This window comes from Cyanistes caeruleus, chromosome 12, assembly GCF_971803275.1.
Source record: "Cyanistes caeruleus chromosome 12, bCyaCae1.hap1.1, whole genome shotgun sequence".
Taxonomy (NCBI): Eukaryota; Metazoa; Chordata; class Aves; order Passeriformes; family Paridae; genus Cyanistes; species Cyanistes caeruleus.
In genome coordinates, this window is record NC_141712.1 from 4,190,092 (window position 1) to 4,211,215 (window position 21,124).

Consider the following 21,124-nt stretch of genomic DNA (forward strand, 5'->3'; position numbering starts at 1 on the left):
CGCGCAGCGGCGGCTGCCGGGCTTCCTGTCAGGCACGGCTCTCCCCGCTCTCGCCGCGCCCCTGCGCCCGCGGCCATGGCGCAGCCCGGCGGGCCGGGCCCGGCGCAGCGCCCCGCGGGGGCCGCCCCGGTGCCGGCCGGCTGCGGGAGCCGCGGCCCCACGGCGGGAGGCCGCGCCCAGCGCTGCCGCCGCCGGCCCCCCGGCCGGGAGCTGCCTCGGCCCGGCGGGTCACCCGGATGCCTTTTCCCAGCAGTTTCCTCCGGAGCTACGCTGAGTTGGCTCCGCTGCAGCTCCCGAGAGTGAACGCTGTGATCGGTGATGGGCGCAGGGAGAAAGGCCTCCCCAGGAAGCCGACTGTCCTCAGAGCTCTCACAGCCCCTTCACCCCTAGCAAGTGTTGGGATCCAGGCCCGGAGGCTTCCAGGCCCTGCGGACCGTGAAACAAGTCGTCCGGTCATCAAACAGGTGATGTATCCACAGCAAGGCAGCCGATTTGCAAATATATTTTTAGTTAACGACGTAAACCCATCCTGTCCCACTGAAAATGGACAAAGTTCAATGTGTTTACAAGCAGCAAGACGACAGAAGTTAACTGGGAACTTCATGAAGAGAATTGCAAAACAGTGCAAGGTGACAGGTACCCCTGCTCAGGCTGCCCTAAACAGCTGCAGTGAACCAGTTCTACTTCATAAGTTTGCTGAACTTTTCCTTGTTTTCCCATTTGGAGATGCTCCAATACTGCCCCTGAGAACAGTACCAGTGCTCTAGGCCTTTTTATTTCAACACTATAAGGTGTGGCTGTAGTATTACTTCAGGGGTTGAGGAGATCCCTACCCTCACTGAGCTACCTGTGCCTTATCTTTTTCTTATCAATTCCTTTGTTGGAAGTATTATAATTGCAATTTGCATTTGCCTATCACTGCCTCTTAATGAATGCCTAATGGATGTCTGGCCTGAGGAGCAATAGTATCATGTTGGGGATACCTGGAATGAGAGAAATGGATGTCATAACAAATACTTCTACTCTGCTAAAGATGCAGAGATAAGTGGGTCAGTACAAACAAAGTTTACCTGTAGGTGAGATCAGCACAGTGATGACATGCCTGTTCTGCAGACACAGACTATTTCACATGTGTCTGTGCAATTTTAAACAGCATAATAAATCACACATTTCTTCACCATTTTTTAATCTAACCAGACAATTCTTAAACCTTTAATGGACCCATGATTGTAAAATCACTTCATCTGGGTTTTTGAGCAGTAATCCTCAAATTATGGGTCTGTAAAAGCAATAATGAAATGTTTCATAAAATAATTTTTCCTCGGTGAGTCTATTATTGTAATTTAAAAAACATGTCTAGTCACCTCTATATTCTGCATTAACCCATTTTATGATAATTATGAGTAAATTACATCCCTCATTTCCATTAAATAACACCCTTGCATCTCACCAAAACAGTAGACTTTATTAGGCTGAAAGCAAAATGATGGATGCAGACTCTTTTTTTAACAGATTGTGTCTGTACTAACTTGTTAAAATAAAATCCACTCAGTTTGGAGTTATACTTTGATGTTCACCTAGGACTAACTTAAAATTTTGAGACCTGATTTTCAGTCACACACTTTTGTGTTCACATAAATATATGTATATATTAGAAAACTGTATATAAAGGTGCATATGTGTATGCTCCAGCATCTATTGACCATGGGGAATTAATTATCACAACATCCACTTTGAAAACATAACCAGCAGAACCCATCCTAAGTGCTCTACTTCAGGGTGATTTGCAGATCACTTTTAAAATCACTTTAAAAGCCAAACTAAACCATTGCTCAAGCCAAGTGTCAAGCCTTCATATCCCATTTCAAAACCTGTAATACAGCTCTAGGAGTAGACATTATACATTATATAAGGTTTTTTTTTTACCAAGTGTAATCAAATGATACTACAATTTTTTAAAATATGCAGTAGAAAAATGAAAACAGAATGATACAGCAATGTTGACAAAGATTATGGATTCTGTCCATATTAGTACTAAAAATATTAAAATAACTTGGAATCTTAGCCTGTCCATGTGTGTAATACCTGTCTCATTCTGATTACATGTCATTTTATTTATTCACATTTTATTTACAGTTCCCCCTGTAACCAGTTTTTTTAACTAGAAAAAGCTTATGATTCTGTTACGTGCCTCTCTATCTATGGATTAATTTGGTTGAGATTTCTTTAGACTTAGACTATAATTTTAACAGTTCCACAAGTAATTTATATGCATTTATCTCCTTTTCAGCATATATCAGTTTCAGTGCATGTACAGATTTGTGCAAATCTGCAAGACTACAATCCCAAATAATCCCCATTGTTCTCTTTTGACAGCCAGCATTAAAGAAAAGTTGGGTAGAAAACATTAGGTGTGGTAAGACATTATTTGTCTCAGCCTCACACTGTTCATCTCTAGTTTTGTTGCATCACTGCACAGCACTATCTAGCTGCATTTAATAAGGTTTACATTTAGTGACAGCTACACTCTCCCTGAAAGAGAAGAAAATTCTCAAAGGTGCTTCGCTGCACCAACTTCAAGACTATTTCTGCCTTGATCCATTATAGATCATTACTAAACTTCACAGTGATCTGTTTTCCTTCCTCTTCTTTAGGAATTTGTTATTCATTAGTTCTGTGCAGAGCTGAAAAAACCCTGTTGTATTTCACATTCATTTTATGAAATGTGATGAGAATAAATATGAACAATTTGGTATCACAGCAAGGCAAATTCAAATTGTTTGATGGAGAAATACTATAAGAACATCATCAATGTATAAGCATTTTTCTAAAGAGAGTGCAAAGCTGTGATATCCCTCTATGACACTCTGAACCTCTGAACATTGTATGAAATCCTGAGTTTGTATCAAGCAGACCAGATTATGAGCAGCAATTACATTAGGGTAATTGCTTGAAAAACAAAATAAAATTATTCTCTCTTGAAAGGGTGCAGTTGTCTTTGTAAGTACTATCAAGGCAGCATTTATTGCATATTAGTTTTTTTTATGCTTGTGACTTAGCTCTCTTAACAAAAATGAAGGTCCACACAACCTGCTCTATTAAGTAAATTATGTCTCATTTTTGTTTAATTGTGTTATTCAGATGAGATTTTTGAAATATGCAGCATAATTACAGAAGAGGATTAGAACTGTCTGCATTTCAAATACTTACAGAAATAATTGGACAAATTTTACCAGGGTTCCTTAACAAATTTTTTAAACTGCACTTTATCAATAAGCTCCACAGGTTATTCCAGACACCTGAAAGAAAAAGCCAGGCCACAACCAGCACTGTTTTATTTCTCTCTTCTTTTTGGCTTTAAATATTTTCAGTGTGATTCGGTCTTTAAAGTATAATCTCAAGTTGGTGCTTTATGTCAGCAATTATGCCAGCTGTTTCAGGAGGCTGCCATCCATCACAGGCCAACACACACACACTCATTCCCGCAGCACACTCCTCAACTCTTGTGCCCTGGAATCTTCTGAGCACCTTCCCAGTCCCACTGCACAGCACAGGGATTCTGCACTTTACACAGGGACAACGAGCTCCTGCACATTGATTTCACTTGTGACACCACAGTGAAAGGCTATTTCAACACCACACCACATCTCCTACCTCCCTGGTGACTTTATCTTTTAATAACTGTATCTGGATTGATTTAAACTGTGGTGATGCTGGGTTTTATTACCTGCACAGTAGAAAAGCACTGTGAGACAATAGTGAGACCTCATATCTACTAAGATGCTGAACTGATTTCTCTCTTCTGCCTGTTCCTTCAAATCTATTGATGAGATTAGTTTGGGTGATTTCATTTAGTTTATGATAAATCCTTTTGTGCTTTGGTTATATTAAGGTCTCTCTCTGGTAGCTAGAGTCTTAAAGGATTTACTATTCTCCTTGACATACAAAATGTTTGGTAAATGAGGGCTAAAGTAACTCAGGAAGTCTCTTCTGCTTGTAAATGATAGAAGAGCAGTACCAAAATAAGGCTGGATCATATTTTAGGTGAATTAATCTGTTTTCAGATTCTACTTCACCTGCAGAAATTCTGAGAAATAACAGGCTCAGCGGGGCCTGAGGTTGTCTTTATTACTTTACTTCTTTTCTACAGAAGGAAATGGAACAAACTATCAATACATTCTTAGTCAATTTATACTAGCTGCATGAGTTACTAGACTTATTTTAGAATTTAAGTAGGAGATCAAACAGATTGGAATTAGAAGCATGAAAGCTCTAACACAGAATGAACAGAGTGAATGCGCATTAAGGCTATCTCCAAGGGAGAGAACAAATATCTTTGCTGGGAATGCATATTGTTATCAGAGCAGATGAAAATAGCCACCTGAGGTTGCTCAGCAATGTGCTCCCAGCCTCCAATTCTGTTAAAAAGAAGTGGAAAAAAATTAGAAATTAATTAAAGTGTTACATACAATGAGGCTTATCTAAAATGGAGCATGCACAGAAAAGCAAAACATGTAATTAGGACTGAAGAGACACCTTCAAATTAGTTCAGTGACTGGTTTTTGCACTGTGGAGAAGGGTTGTAAACTACTGCAGTGCAGATGCAGAGGCTGTAGAGCAGCTCCCCTGTCACACTGCCCTGTAGTGTTCCCCCTACCAGCCCAGAAAATGCTCTCTGGTGTAATGCTACCCATTCCATGGGAGCAATAATAATTTCTAGAGCTGTCTTCCATCCATTCTTACAAATGGGAAACTTGTGCAAAGACAAGTTAGCCAGAGCACGCTGTTCAGCAAGCTGAGGAATGGTGCAGCAAGTAACTCAGAGCTGGTGCTCTGCCATTTCACCAAAAAAATACTGACAGTACAGCTCTGAACCAGACTGCATGCACTGCAGCAATTCCACTGTAAACTGAATAATAGTTACAGTCTGTAATAGTCTATATACTACACAGTATATGCATATATTATATACATAGAGACTACCATTTTACTTGCACCCAATTGCCAGTTCAGGAGGAAAAGTACAGTAGAGGGTAAGGATAAGCAGGCTTCTCCTGTTTCATCAACAATTAAATATTTTTTTCTTCTTTTATTTCCTACTACTTGTGTTACCAATAACTAAAATTTAGTGTCTCTGGCTAGTCTTCAATAAAATTTGGTCCAGATACTTCCTTAAGGGTTTTATTTGGTTCTAGAAAATGTAATTTTTGTCTCAGGGGTTGTCACTAAGACTGATGTATGGCTTTGTTTCCCTTATTTGTCTACTATAGTTATATTTTTAAAATTTCAGTGGTATGTTTTAGAGTATAAATTTCTCTTACACTCATTCTGTATGAAGTGTTGCACTTCTTATTCACTGCAATACCTCACATAGTTTTGAAAGTCCTAATGATTTTACAGTATGAAAGTATTCCCATAATCAACTAGAATAGTTATTACTGACAATTCTAAATTTTCTTCTCGATGTTCTCGATACATATTCATTGCACAGTGGTTTTTGTGTTCATCAAAGAGCAAATTACAGCTTATTTTCCAAAGCTCTTCTTAACATGAGTAGACTGATAACACAGCAAGAATTTGGAATTATGCCTCAGTGAAACTGTTCCACAGAAAGAGTGAAAAATGAACCCAGGACTTGCCTAAAAACGTCCTTAGTATTACTCTTAGTATTGTATTGAAATTGTATTGTATTGAAAAGGACAACAATTACTATGTATTGGTGCATCAGGACAATAATCTGTTCAGCTAATTTCACTAAAGACAAAATAAGTTTAAAGCACTAGGAAAGACAAAATGTAACCTGTGCTAGTGTGGATGTCAGACCTGTACAGAGGCTGTGAGCCAACACCTACCTGGAAGAGGACACAGAACATGTCAAGTCCATCACTACTGAGTCATGAGGTGGATTTCCATGACACAAAAAGCTCTGCTTTCCTTGGTGTGTCACACTGGATAAACAAACACTGTGTTTCTGGATCGTCAGTGATCCTGCCAGCTATTGACAGTAACAGCTAGAATAGTAAAAAACTGGTAGCATGTCATCAAGGATGGTGGGAAGCTAGGGATAGGAAATTATACCTGCCCTGAAGGTTTAATGTTTTCATCTGTTCCATGCTGCTTGGGCTGTTTTTATTATTGCACATTGTACAAAATTTCTAAAAAGTAAAATCTGTCTAAAGTGTGCAAGTGAAGTCTGATTAATAGAAAACCCAGTAATGTTTTCACAAATCAGCATGCTAATTCAGACCACATTACAGTGAGGGGAAAAAAAAAAAAAGGATAAGCATAAACCAGGAACAAAACTACTGTCAGAGATTTGTGGAATAATCAAAGCTGCTTCAACATTCAATGGAGTTTAAAACCATGAAAAGTCAGATTTTCTTATGCATAAAGAAAACCCTGTAATCCAATATACCCTTTAACTATGACACAGTCTGTGCAGCAGAGCTGTGGGTCCTGGTTGTACATTCCAACCAAAGCATGAAAATAAAAGGAGAGCCTGTGATATATGGGTTGAAGAAGAAGGGAAAATTATTTTAACAATTGAACGAGACTGGCAGCCCTGTGGATTCATACACACATAGGCTGTAAGTATGCCCAGAGAGAAGGGAAAAAAAAAAAAGGTGACTGAGGATAATCAGTGATTTAGATGATCAAAACTGTTTTAGGAGAGCACTTTGTTTTCACAAAGCTTTAAGCATACATATTGTTAGGATACAACATCATATGTAAACCAAATGCCTGAGGCAGTGAGATATTTGGCAAAAACTGAAAGACAAAATCAAGAAATTTTCTGCCCTTGCACTTTGATGTTTTTTGGAGGTTGAGTCATCTGAGATCCTCTTTCATCCACATCAACCTCTCACATGGGATCAGTGGTGCTCCTCTGAGCCGACATTCACTCATTCATTCATTTATCCTTGAGGGCAGCAGGAGATGGCTGTGTGCAGTACTCCCCAAGAGGCCATCCCCTCCCAGGATATCCATGTGCCTGTCAATCCAATTATCTCCTCAGTTAAAGGTGCCAGATAGGAAAGCCAACTAAATTAATGAAAAATATTATTTTAATAAAAATTAGGAAATAAAGAAAACTGCAGTAAAACCACTTAGGATAGTATCCACCAGGGCCTGTAGTGGCAGATGAACAGGAATGTAGCAAAAGGGCACCTACTTAAAATCAGAATTATGTGAAGGTAACTACAACTTTTCTAAAGAAGTAATTTCTGTACAGAGTTCTCACTCTGGGAAATCTCAGAACCAGTCGTATTTCAAAGGGCATAGGGGAGAATCCTGCAGCAGGCAACAATAATAAAATCAATTTATACAAACATTGTTCCATATGTTGCTCTATATGTATTATACATTTATGAATTCATTTAAACAGAAAGCAGTCAAGCTGATAGAACCAATGGGGTCACAAATTCTAAATTAGAAGTAGGTAACAGAAGAGTTCTTTGATCTTGTACAGATTTGAGAGGATGCCAGGGTAAAGCAGTGCACATAGCACAGACAATCCCCTGATCCCCAGATTGGTGTATACATCTTACAGCTATCAGTGTTCAAATACCCTTCATTAGAACACTTTTTCCCATGGCAGCACAGTGTTTATTTTGTCCATGTCAGGGGAGGTGCTGTAAAGATTAAACCAGTTTTAAAACCTATCTGAATAAAATACCCAAGCATTCATTTATACTTTAATTTGTATTCACATTGTCAGACTCGCTTATAGACCTTTGAGATGTTTATAGATTTTTCAGTTGCTATCTCACACAACCAGTTGTTTTGGGAGTTAACCCTAATTAGCTTTTATGAATCTATCATTATTCACAGACCCTCTTGGAACAAATGAACAAAAATATGTGTATGCATTTGTCTTTTTGACTACCAAAAATATGGCAGCTCACATATAATTGTCATGTAACTTAGGAAAACCTACTCTTTTTAACATATTCCTTTACTATAGTAATTTGCCAGCTTTCATAAATGACAGTAATTACAACAGTTGTTATTTTTTAACCTTACTTATTCTATGCTCTTCTGCTCTAACTATGAAAAAATAATAGTAATTACATCCATAAAAATGGCATTGTACTAGCTCAGACAAAGATAGTGATTCAAAGAGATAATATTTAATACCATTATTTCATTAGCCAATATGGCATTGATCCATTTCCATGGCCACAGGTGCAGCAATCACAAATTCAACTCTTCTTGCTTCCCCTATTGCAAAGAACTGGAGTGTAGTGATGAGTTAATTCATTCTCAGTCCTACATTTGCTGAAGTTAATGCCAAAGCAGTGCACATTGATTACAAAAGGAAAAATCACAAAGGCTTCCTACTTCTCAAAAGCAAGACACTAGCAAATATTTAACTGCCAAGCAATTTTAAATATTTCATCCTGTGTCTATACATCTGAACTTAATCCCAGTTGGAAACAATTACAAATATTCATTGCAGTGCCCACATTTAGCTTGGCACCAACCTCACTGTTTTTGCTGGTAATTTACTTGATGCATCCCAGCACAGAAGGGCTCAGACTTCTGCAAATCTCTGTCCATAGTCCAGGGCACAAAAAGTTAACACAAAACCCATCAATGATATGTAAATCTTGATGTGCAAGCATTTGCCATCTTAATATTCCCACAATGTAACTTTGTTTCGGAAATATTTGTATTTGCTGCATAACGTATGCTCTTCTTCCTTTTGGGCAATTTCCACTCCCATGCTGATTACTAATATTCTTCCTGAAGTTCTTCACAGGGAGGAGCAGATGCAGAGCAAATATATGGAATATATGTGGATCAATTTCAGATTGTACAGTACCATCCACGAGCTCTGCAGCCACATTAGAAACGATCACTGTCAGGCAGGCCTAAAAACAATAGTGCCAAGGCAGCCCCAAATTTATTTCTGTTCTCTCCTAAGGGTCTCATATTGAAAGCTGCTGAAATATAGAAACCAGCAGCAGCTGCATAATCAGTTTATGTGAAAACATTTGAAAACTATTAAGTCAGGCATTCAACAAGACAGTATCAAAAGAAGTGACTAAATCCTTCTCTTAATTATAGTGACAAGTGAATTTGGACCACAATATCTAAACAACAACGTTATGGGTCTTACTAGCACCTTCTTTGAGAGATGTGCTATCTCATAACAGCCTTGGGCTCTAATAATTCCAATTTCTGTTTGCAACTACTAATTCATTAATTCTCCCCTAATCTGGGTTTTGTTTCCACAGAACACAGCCAGAGAGAATGCCAGAAGAAATCACAACTGATCTCATGGGGAATAATGCTGAGGAGCACATGAAGCTCATCCTGTTCTTAGAAGAGCAGGTTCTGGCCACGGCAACCAAGGCAGTGGACTCCTTTTAACCAGGTGTCCCCCATTAAATAGTCACCTCATGCTTTAGTTTTCAAAAATAGCAGTCAAAGAACTGCAGACCAGAGACCTGCATATCTTTTCAGCTAGTCAGAGTCAAGAAGTAAAAGTCTTGAGGGTTTTTTTTTCCATTCAGTATGCAAACTTTATGTACTCAGCCAGTGTAGATAACACAGAATAAGGATTTGGTTTGGTTTGCTTTAAAGGTAGGGAAATAATAGGATATTGGGACCCTGATCAACTAAGATAGTGCATCAATAAATAAAATGTTATGTTTATTACATAAAGATAACTCAAATGACCTGGAGAAGAACAAATAAAAGAGCATAACCCATAAGAAGGAAAAAAACCCCAGTGATTCTGTTCTGCCTGAAAATGACATGCAAATTAAAATGTTAATTTAAGAAAAATTTAAGTCTAGTACTGAAAAAAATAACCACTCAGGGCTGGCCAAACAGACCTGAGTCAGCATATTATTTGACAATTTTTGTTACTCACAGTAAGTATTTATTTTAATAGAATTAAAATATTTTAATATTTTATTATACATAGTATAATTAATCAGAAATAAACATGCAGAGTTCATTGAATAGTTGATATCAGTAATTTTTTCAAGTATTAAGCCATACTCATAGTAATTAGGGACACTATAATAAATTCTTTCTGAGCTATGACCTTCTAGCATATTCATGCAGTAAGATATGTCAAATGAAATAATATGTATAAATGGTCATATTATTTGCTCTTATGATAGTTATAACTATTATGATATTTTTAACTTATTTTATCACTGGACAAAAATAGAGAAAGATTTCAGATGTATATAGTATACATACTAAAACCCACATTTATTTAAAAAAAAATGTCTAGAAACAATAGCTGGTCAACCCTTACACCATTTTTGAAAGGCTGCAATTCAGACAATTTCAAAATATTTCTCATGTTAAAGTATTAACAAGGGCTTTTTCAGAAAAAGCCATCACTCAACAGTTTCCATAGACAACAAACAGCTAATTATAAGGGCTAATTGTGTTTAGTCATTTGTAAGTAAATAACCATAAATACTACAGGAGATAAGGACAGACCTTGTTGTTTTGATAGCACTGCACAGTTAACAGCACAGGAAAGAATCTACCCACTCAGCTTGAATTGATTCATCTTTTCCTCCCTTCATTATGAATCAGATTCTTTATTGCTTTTTTATTGAATGAAAACCTCACTACAGCACAGTCAGTGGGAATTTTGCCATCGACGTCAAGTGAGGTCACTGCTTGATTACCTCTCCAAATAATATTAAAAATAACCTTGTATATTTAAACCTTAATCATCAATCATTTTTTTGAAAGAAAGAAAAGTTGCAAAAATAAAAAAAGGCAGATGCCTCCCCCAGGTGTGATGTTTCAAATGATGTAAAACAGAGAGGAGCTGCTGGCTTTCTGATCGTTGCTGAATGCATGGTAAATGCACCCTGGCCCTTACAGGATGTGAAACAGAGCTCCCCACAACCACTCTTGCAGCACATGTACACCCATGCAATCTGTGCAATCTCACATCTCCAGGGTTAGAAAAGAGCCCTAAACCTGCAAGAGTTGTGCTGCAAGTTCCACAAGTCTAGTCTGCACCTCTCTATCATAATGAAAGATGTACAGAGACTGCAGAGAGATTGTAGCCATTAATAAATGCCTTCAAAATATACTAAATTTAAACTCATTTGTGGATTGAAAGGTTATTTGGCCAAACAGGAATGCTACATGTAGGAGGCCCTATGTCATGGTTTGGGAATGATTTAATGTTCCAAATGAAACACCCCAAACTACATGGCACTTCCTCACTTGTCCCTCCCCCTGCAGTGGGACAGTGAGGAGAACTGGAGGCATAGAAATGTAAAGACTGTGTAATGGCACACAGTGCAGCATCATTCAGCAACCAATATTATACAATTCAACATTGCAAACTGTTCTCACCCAAAAATCAAATCCCCTCGAGGTGAATATCGTGGTTCCCCATCCCTCTGCATCACCCACCAAGTGCACCCAGGTCCCTGAGCAAAAGCAATCCCACACATGGGTTTGCCTTTCCCTGGGGTGGGACGAATCCACACTGCCTTCCCTAACACATTTCTCATACTCATCACAGGGACTTTATCCCCTGCTGTTCTCCATGGAGCTTTTGACTGAGCAGGGCCAGCTCCACCAGCAGAGCTTCTAGTGAAAACAAACCAGCTGGCCTTCGCTCAGTGTAGATCCCAATTCCAAAGGTCCCACCACCCATCGCTTTCAATGTGGTTTTTAACAGTCCATTGCAGAGTTCGACTTTCCCAGAGGCAGGTCCATGACAGGGAATGTGAAACACCCACTCAGTCCTGTGCTCTCTGGCCAAGGTCTCCATGAGTCTATTTCAGAAATCAGTCCTACTGTCTCACTCAGCTCTTTCTGGGGTGCCATGTCACCACAGGACTTGTTTTTCAAGGCTGTGCCTCAGGCAGTGGCGTCAGACAAAGGATTCATCTCCAGCCAGGGTTGTTTCCACCGTTGTCAGCACTGCCTTGGCAGGTCTGGCAGGAGCATGACATCATCAATTTGCCAGGCCTCCCCTTATTTATATTTCCACCACTGCCCCCCACAGCACAGAGGCTTTACCCCTTTGTTCCCTGCTGGACTGCGGTGCACATTTCAGTCACGGATAACCCGGGAGATGGTGCCTGTGGTTAAAGCCACCCCTCTATCACAAACCCATCTGCATGTTGCATCTTTTCCTGATGACCTGAGGTGTCATGGGCCCATCCAGCCAGGAATAACTCAGCCCTGTGTTGGCAGTGCAGATCCAGCTGAGACACTTTACTCTGGCAGCCCAATCCACCTGTCTGTTGTTGGGATGTCCTTTGGCAGCCCCACATGAAGGGCTTTGACAGCCACGTTCTCTGCCAGGCACGGATGTTTGGCCACAGCTCAGCAGCCCTGATGGGTTTCCCCTCTGTGCTGCCGACTGCTCCTTTCCCATCACTCCAGCCACCCCCACAGGGCATTTGCCACCATCCACCAGGCACTGCAGAGCTGGTGTTGGCCATTTCTCTCTTTCAGCCACATCCAAGAGCCTTTCAGCTCTGCAACCTGACTTGATCCACCTTGTCCCTCAGGAGCTTTTGTGACCCATGGTGTAGGGCTCCGTGCAGCAGCTTTCCATTTTCAGAGTATCTCTGACACAGCAGTGAAGAGAGCGCATCGCTTTTCCTCTTCTGGTGGCTGATTGTATGGTGGGGCTTCCTCAGCACATCACCTTCTCCTCCTCTCATCATGGTAATCTGCAATTTTCACCTTCAGGCCAGTTTGTGGTAACTTTCAAGCTCCCTGGGCAATTGGGGTTTCCTGTTCAAGGTTGCTGTGTGATCAGAGCGATCCCCTTACTCCCCTCGGCATCAGGGCCAGGATGTGTGGAAGGGACTTCTCCTCTGAACATCCAGCCCAGCCTGGCAGTCGGGGTGCCAGGAGAGGCTGTGCCTCAGTGCCAGTCCCTTCTGATCAGCCCTTCCAAAGGTGCCAGGATCTCCTTCTCAGCTGGAGTGTAGCAGGCCTCAGACCCTTGGTATCCCCAGCTCCAGAACCCCAGAGATCACTCTCCACTCTCCCCAGGTACTTTTGGCCAGAGGCTGCAGGAAGGACCATTCTCCCTGGCTGCAGTGCACAGCAAGATTTCCCCTGTCCTGTCCTGACCAGCCCAAGGGCCATTGCATGAACAATCTCCTGTTTAATTTGTTCAGAAGTTTGTTGATGTTCAGGACCTCCCTTGAAAGCATTCTTCTTCCAGGTCTCATGGCAGAGAAGAGGGCTGACAATCTGACTGTAACCTGGAATATGCATCCTCCAAAATCCCACAGCACCGAGGACAGCCTGTGTTTCCTTCCTGCTGCTTTGTGGGGACATAACTGGTATTTTGTTAATCATGTCCATTGGAATCTGATGACTTAAATCTGAATCTCGCCACTTCATTCCTAGAAACTGAATTTCCTGGGCAGGTTCCTTAACCTCACTTTGGTTTATGGCAAAACCAGCCTTCAGGAGGATTTGAATTGTCTTTTCTCCTTTCCCAAAAAGCTCCTGTGCCGTGTTCCCCATACAATGATGTCATCACTGTACTTCAGATGTTCTGGAGCCCTTTTCCAGTGCAGTGGGAATCAGTCTGTGCAAACAGTGGGGCTGTGTTCCCACCCCTGGGGCACTCGGTTCCAGGTGCACTGCACACCCTCCAGCTGAGAGCAAACTGTGGCTGCACTCTGCTGCCAGGGGAATGGAACAGCCACCCAGGTGACACTGATGGTGACACCACTTCTGACTGTCTGACCCCAGCTCACACTGAAACTCCAGCACGTCCAGCCCTGCAGCTCTCAGCCATGGTGTGACCTCATTGTGGCCACCACAGCCCACTGTCAGTCTCCACTGGGCTCATGCACAGGCCAGTGGGGCTGCTGAAGGGTGAGCAGGTCTTGCTGAGCGCTCCCAGCTCTCCAGTTCATGGATCACCCCCTGTGTGGTGTCCCAAAATCCCGGCCAGTGCCAATTGCACAGGGCACTCTTGGGGTGCCCATCGGTACCTGCTGCTTTTCCAGCCTCAGCAGTCCCACAGCAGTCAAAGGATTCAGCTGTTCAATTTCCTCTGGCTCCACAGCAGCTCTCCCAAAGCCCAGTGATGTCCTTTTGTGTCCTTGGAATGTCCTCTCCTGAGGTAATCCACACCAAGGATACGCACAGGGCCTCTGGACCAGTCATGATGGGGGGTTTTGCCATTTGTTCCCAGTCAGGCTCACTTCAGTTTCCAGTACAGGCACTGGGGACACCCCTGCCAGCCCAGGAACAGACGGATTCTGCCCCTACAGCATCCTTGAAGAATTTCCTGTGGTGGTTGTTCCTCCTCTCAACTCCCACACCTGTGTTCCAGGGCAGAGGTGGGGTTTCCATCCCACTTCCTCAGTCCTCTCCGTGATCATGCAAGTAAAACCACAGGTTACCTCATGGTGTGTCCCCTTGTTTTGGGGTGACTTTATGATGGTACTCTATTCCCCAAGCATCTGCTTTATGCCCAGTAGGGCTGCTGCAGCTTCAAGGGGAACCAGGGTACAGGGCTGGAGCCTGAGAACCCAGGGCAGGCTTTGCTCAAATCCTCTCTCTGGGTGCTCCAGAGGCACAGACTGGGACACTACATTGTTCCTTTTGTTGGATTCAGTTTTTTGCTAGCTTGTTCCCTTTTTTGGTTTATTTTTTTGTTTGTTTGTTTTTGCTAGCTTGCTGGGTGATGGAAGCAAGTCACTTTTTTCTCAACAGGACACTCTGATGTCATTGCTTACTTTGTAAGAACAGATAATGAAAACCTTAAAATGACCCTACAAGTTCTGCAAATTGCTTACAAATTAAACCATCCATATCAATATTTTCTACAAGCAGCAAAGGAATAACTGGGAAATGTCTTTGTTTTCCAATATGCAGACTTCAGTATCCCAAACAATTCTCCCCCTCCATCTCCCCCCAAAATTCAGAGCTGACACTGTGGCAAATCCTTCCAAGATACATACATCACATTTTACAGCCATGACACTGTGCAGCTGAACATGCCTACTGAAGAATGACACATCACAGCACAGCATGTCAGGAAAGCCAACAAAGCAGTCCTACAAACTGGGGTTAACAGGCGATGTGGCATCACTTGATGTTTTTATCAAATGTTCTCACCCAAATCTTTGTGAATAATGTGCAGGAAGCAATGCCAGCTCCCAGGCAAACTGGAAATATCTTCCCCCAAGCCTACAGTCAGTGTTGCAATAAACAGCCACTAAACATTTGGCAGCCTCTAATACTTCCCTTCTTTAGGCAACTGCCACTTTGATAAAAGATATCTCCAGTAAGCAAATCTGCCTCCAGGAGCCACTTCACTTCTTCCTATTCACAGACATGGAGGAATGAAAAATTAAGTTTGATCAGGTCTGTATTTGAAAGTTCAAGACCCCAAGCTGGAAATCACCAGAGGCTGGTAGGGTATTCTGGCAAAATATTGCTGCCTGTTTGCCCTGTGCATATGTTCTGCCCTAGACATGTGCTGTGGCCATGGTTATTAGAGAGGACACTGGGCCAGATACACTGTCAGCCTGATTCAGTTTGAGCCTGGATATTTTCTTAGGTTAAGTAATAATTAAACTGTTATTGTGGTGAGTTCTGGATACAATTTCACAGAGCAAGCTGGCTATGAAATGCATAAGAAAATTATTAATCACAACAGCACAGGAGAGATCTACAGAATTTCTTCTGCAGCAATTCTGGCACTTAAAGAATTCTCTGAATTTCCAGATACTGGCTTTCTATTTCACCACTTCATATTTTTATATAAATACTAAGCTGCTAATATATTATTTCACATGTTATTCTTCCATAGCAGCTTGCTAGAGTCCCAGGAGCTGATTCTCAAGAACAGTTAGTTTTGTGCTCCTAATTCAGCTACTAACCAGTAACAGATACAGATCCCATTCTGGCAACTGTCTAGGGTAAAAGCTTATTAAAAATATACCTATCAGGATAAGTTAAGTTTATTCCCTACAGATCCTTAGAGGTACAGCATAGGCTGTGATTAAGTCAAAGAAAATATGGCAATATATCATCTTTTTCCACCACCTTATGTGCAACTTATTTATTAAGTGTTCACACGGTGTGTCAGCTAGACACCAAAAGAGAAAACCTGCAGCAGCTGGAAACAAAGCTAGAATATAAGTTGATACATTGCATAATTTAATTTCTGGGCTTTAAAAGTCATTTGGCTCAATCCAGAACTCTATAAAGCAGTTTAGTCTCCTATTGAAAAAATAAATATTCACTTTAGAACACATTTTCCAGTGAAGCAGCTGCTGTTGGACAACAAGAGGAAATGTATAGGCAGGCAGATTCCTTGCTTCTCTCTTTCTCATCTCAATAAATTTGCCACTATTAGGATAAATGAGAAGCTGCTAGAACACAAAATTCTCTTCCAATTACATACTTAAAAATACCTTTTATTTATTCCTCCCGAGTTAATTTATAAGGCTTTCATGAAAGATTGGAATTATGGTGTTTTCTATTCCAGATAGAAAATATTTTATTAGACTAATTCAAGACAAGACCATCATGAGAGGAGAAGAAGGTGATGTGCTGAGGAGGCCCCTCCATATAATCAGCTACCAGAAAAGGAGAAGTGATCTCTTCACTGCTGTGTCAGAGATACACTGGAAATGGAAAGCTGCTGCAGGAGTCCTGCAGGATTCTGATCCCCTGGCCATCCTGCAGGCTCTGATCACACTCAGGATGATCCATTCTGAGATCCTGCAGGGCACTGAGGTCTGGCTGACAGGTCTGGAGTTTCCCAGAGCCTCCCTCCAGCCCTTCTTGTTGGATTGGCATCACACTGGCACCTCCAGTCCTCTGGGACCTCCCTAGAGCCACAACTAATGGATAATGGAGAGCATTTTAAGCTTCCATTTGAAGGAGGCAGTCATAATGGGAACATGTCATAAGAAATTGGGTGTTCACCCTACTTTCTTTCAAATGTGGCCATGTGGTTTACATTTGGCATCAATAAAAGTTACAATTGGAAATATTCTAAAATGTTTCTTAAATATTCATCATAACCTGCATGTTACACTTAACCCTTCTCAGGTAATATCAATCATATATTGATGCCATAATCACACATCTTCATGTAAAATGTTTGAGAGATTAAAGTAGGAGAAGAATCTCATCAGAAAAATACTGGCCTGTAAAAACATGCTTTATATATATTTCAGTGGATAAACATGAAATAATCTTAACAGTCAATAAGCACCTTCAACAAGAATGCTAAAACAGTCCTACATGCTACATTTCCAATTAACTCCCCTGTTTAATAATTTCAAAAGTTCTATTTGCAAGTTGATTTTCTATCTCATCAATGAGAATTTCTCAGAAACAGTCTAAATGCATCTGTGAATGCTGCCAGCATTATTGAAAAGGCTTTGTCCCAGCATGACCTGAAGTCACTGAGGAGAAAAACAAAAACATTATTTTAATAACACTGATTTTATCTGAAAGCTCAGAGTGCTTCATACTACATTCATTAACTCTCCCAGCAACTCTGTGAGAGCAGAAGGTATTATTGCAATTTTGCAGATGGCAAAAGAGATGAAAAATTAAGAGCAGTGCATGCAGAGCCAAAGAACAGCTGAGGAGCAAGGACAGGGCTACTCTGACCAGGTGCTCCTGCTCCTTGGAAATTAAACAGATCACAGTTGAGTATATATGGATTTTCAAATACAAGCTTTGCAAAATACCAGTAGCATAAGGACCAGGGAGCCTATAACATGCTGTGTTTTAGCAGTTGATAATATAATTATATAGAGAGCACAACTGCTTTACCTCACTGGATATTGATGTGATGACAAAGCATTTGGGTGAGGAGTGGGAGAAGGAAGCTTATTCAACTCATATTAAAAATGAAAAAGCAAATATTTATGCAAAGACAGGTGTTACTGCCTGCTACCTGGCACACCACGTATAAGCTTTAACACAGTTTTTACAATATTCACAAATTTGTTACTACAATCCTACTTTAGAGTTAAGCAGCCCTTTTCTGGTCTATTCCCAAATATAAATGCAAAAGAAACAAAAATCCCCATACACACTCAACATATACATTTAGCTTAAGAGTCAGTGATTTGTTTAGCAGTTGTAAAGTACCTTTAAAAACTTTGTAAAAAGTCAAAGGATAAACAATACTGAATATTTTTTGCATGATTAGTATTTTGATGTTTTAACTGAATTTTTTTTTAATCATATGCATTAAAGCACTTTACACAATCCCATTGGTGAGTGTTTGCCTTGGGTTGCTCCCTCTACTCTCATCTTAGCAATTAAATATTACCTGTAACAGCAGGACACCTGATGCTTTAATCCTGGGGAAAAAGAAAAAAACTGTCAGGGAATAGTTTCACTGAGGTTGGCTGGATGGACTGAACAGTCCAGTTGCCTACTTTGGCAAGGAAAATGAGTGAGTGGTGCAGTGCTCAGCTAAAATCAAGACCAAGTTCAGTAAGCATAGACACAGTTTCCATTTGCAAATTACAATCTGCCCATATTTCCTATTTCAGAATACTCAAAAGCACCCAACCTTTCTGGAGACAATGGAATTTTGCCATTCATTAGACAGCACTTACCCTTCCTCCTCACCATTTGCACAAAGGTAGTGTAAAACACTGGAAAAGCAGAATGAAAAAGCAGATGGACTTACACCTTTTTAGGCTGACATATTGCAGTTTGAAAGGATCCTTTTTGCCTCCAAGGAAAAGCCTGGTAACAAATCTCAGCAATAACTGCACACAGAGATGTTGTTACAGCAGAACAGGCACAGTGAAGTGAGTGTCACATTTCTTATTAGTGTTGATTGCTAAATAAGAGATACAGCAAATTGCTCAGCCCAGCAGGCCTTTGACCACACACTCTGGGCAGACAGAAAAAGCTCAGTGCTCAGATAAAGGGATTTCATAAATACATACTTAAATCTGTCAAGGTTAAGCCAAAACAAGCAACTGGATGATGTTTTTATACATCCTTCAATCTAGGAAAAATATATATATATGCCTCAGTTTATTCAATTTACTTCAATATTGTCTTATAGGATTAATTCCCATGTAGGTTTAGAGACCATCTTTGAAATTTGGGGATTTCAGAAGTTGGGGCCTCACAGAATCTGGGGCTACATATTTCTGACTAATGTATAAAAACAGAGTCTTGCAAAATCCAGACAAATCAGATCTGTGCTCATAAGCCAATTCAGATTCTGACTTTGCCCTTCTTCTTCAAACATAATAGAATCATAGAATCATAGAATCATAGATTCATAGAATTATAGAATATGCTGAGCTGGAAGGGACCCATCAGGACAACTGACTCCAAGTTTTGGCCCTGCACAGACACCCCAGCAATCCCACCCTGTGCTTGAGAGGATTGTCCAAACACTTCCTGAGCCATGACAGGCTTGGAGCTGTGACCCTTACCCTGCTGCCCCAGGACAGGGATGTCCCTCCTGGCTGCCAGGGCCCTGCTGGCTCAGATCCAGCTCCACTGAGCAGGACCCCCAGGCCCCTTCCTGCAGCTGCTCTCCAGCCTCTCATTGCCCAGTGCATGGGCACAGCCAGGGCTGCCCCGTGCCAGGTGCAGAATCCAGCACTGCCCTGCTCAGCCTCACACGCTGGGGATTGCTCTCTAATTTCTCTAATTTGTTGAGGTCTCTCTCAAGGGAGTCAAGTTTGAGTTTTCAGGCTTGTTTTAGGGTGGCTGTGTTAACACAGAAAGAGACAAGCCCCTTCCAGTGTCATCTTGGCTGGCTCACCATGCCATTCCTGCTGATGCATTACTAAAGAGCATTAACAATTTTTATACAAATGCCTAGAAATCCTTATATTGGTGGTTCTCATCTGCAAGCCAAAGAACAGAACCTAGCTGGAAACTAGCAGAGTAACAGCAGGTACAAATATTCAAAATAAAAGATGCCTAAGTAATCTCTCTCTCTTCTGTGCAAGAGCTGAGAAGAAGTCTATTTCACTGGTTGCATTCACATTCTTTTCCCAAATCTTCTTTAATTTTCACTTTCCAGTTGTCTAGCTCTTCTTGTTTGCTTTTTGATAATATCAATCTATGGGAGGTTAGTCCCAAGCTACTTCTAATTTTTTAAAAATATATATCACAGTTTGCAATTATGGTTTGCTTTTATTTATGACATATCAGATACTACCTAGCCTGCATTTTTACACTAACTGCTACTCAAAGAAATTATTCCTGCAGGTAAACCAAAATGTTCATCCTACATTAAGCTTTATACATTACATTTGAGGCTAGCAACAACTGTGATTTGGGTGCTGATCTGAGTCCTGAAAACCTGACCCCCACATGTGGCTGTCAATCCATTTGCTCCCATCACTGCTGTGTGAGCACCTAAAAAGCACTTGAGGATTTGGTTTTAGGTTGGAACTCGTATTCATGGATTTAAAGGCTTTTTTATCTTTAGGTTTAGGGATGGATTCTGCCTTTCTTTAGAGTAACACAAATTTGGAATATTTTTGCTGAACCTAATTCCCAAGCCTAACAGAGCAAGGTTTGGCTTTTGATTTTTCAAGATTTCTAGGAAAACCCTTTGTCCCTCTGTCGTGTCACTCATGACGTGCTTATTGCAACTTTCACTTGGAAAAGCCAGGCTTAGTGTGACAGCAGCAGATCGGAGGTGAAAGGCAGGACTCAGTGCTGATGGACAACAAAAATCCTCAGCAGCAAACACTGCGTCAGCAGGCAGAGGAAGGAAAACAGGCAATAATAGCTTTGTTTACCCTAGGGGCTATTGAAGATGTGGCAATAAAAAGAAGTGAGAGGCATTTTCCTGCCTCTGTGCGAATAAAAAAGCTGCTGGGAAAAAGCCAGGGGAGCAGGGGGCAGCGCTCCCCGCTGCTGCCGGCTGCTGTCGTGTGCCGATGTCGCTGCCCTGGCCCGGCCACACACGAGCGGCTCCTTCCCGAGCCTCGGCCCCATCCCCGGGCGCTAAAAGAGCGCGGGATAAAAGAGCGCCCCGCTGGCGCAGGCACCGCTGGGATTCGAACCCAGGATCTCCTGTTTACTAGACAGGCGCTTTAACCAACTAAGCCACGGCGCCGTGCGGGAGCAGGCCCCGCACTGCGCCATTAAGCGAGCAGCGAGCGCGGCCCTGCCC

At 41.4% G+C, this 21,124-nt stretch overlaps 1 long non-coding RNA gene and 1 other non-coding gene across 2 annotated transcripts; one reads left to right on the forward strand and one right to left on the reverse strand.

Moving 5' to 3' along the window:
* Nucleotides 1-164: 164 nt before the first annotated feature.
* On the forward strand, nucleotides 165-9,792 carry LOC147650820 (uncharacterized). The gene is made up of 2 exons (XR_015275221.1): nucleotides 165-464; nucleotides 9,240-9,792. It is a non-coding gene; the product is annotated as an uncharacterized LOC147650820 (long non-coding RNA).
* An 11,201-nt stretch (nucleotides 9,793-20,993) lies between these two features.
* Nucleotides 20,994-21,067, reverse strand: TRNAT-AGU (transfer RNA threonine (anticodon AGU)). The gene has a single exon. It is a non-coding gene; the product is annotated as a tRNA-Thr (tRNA).
* Between the last annotated feature and the right edge of the window lie 57 nt (nucleotides 21,068-21,124).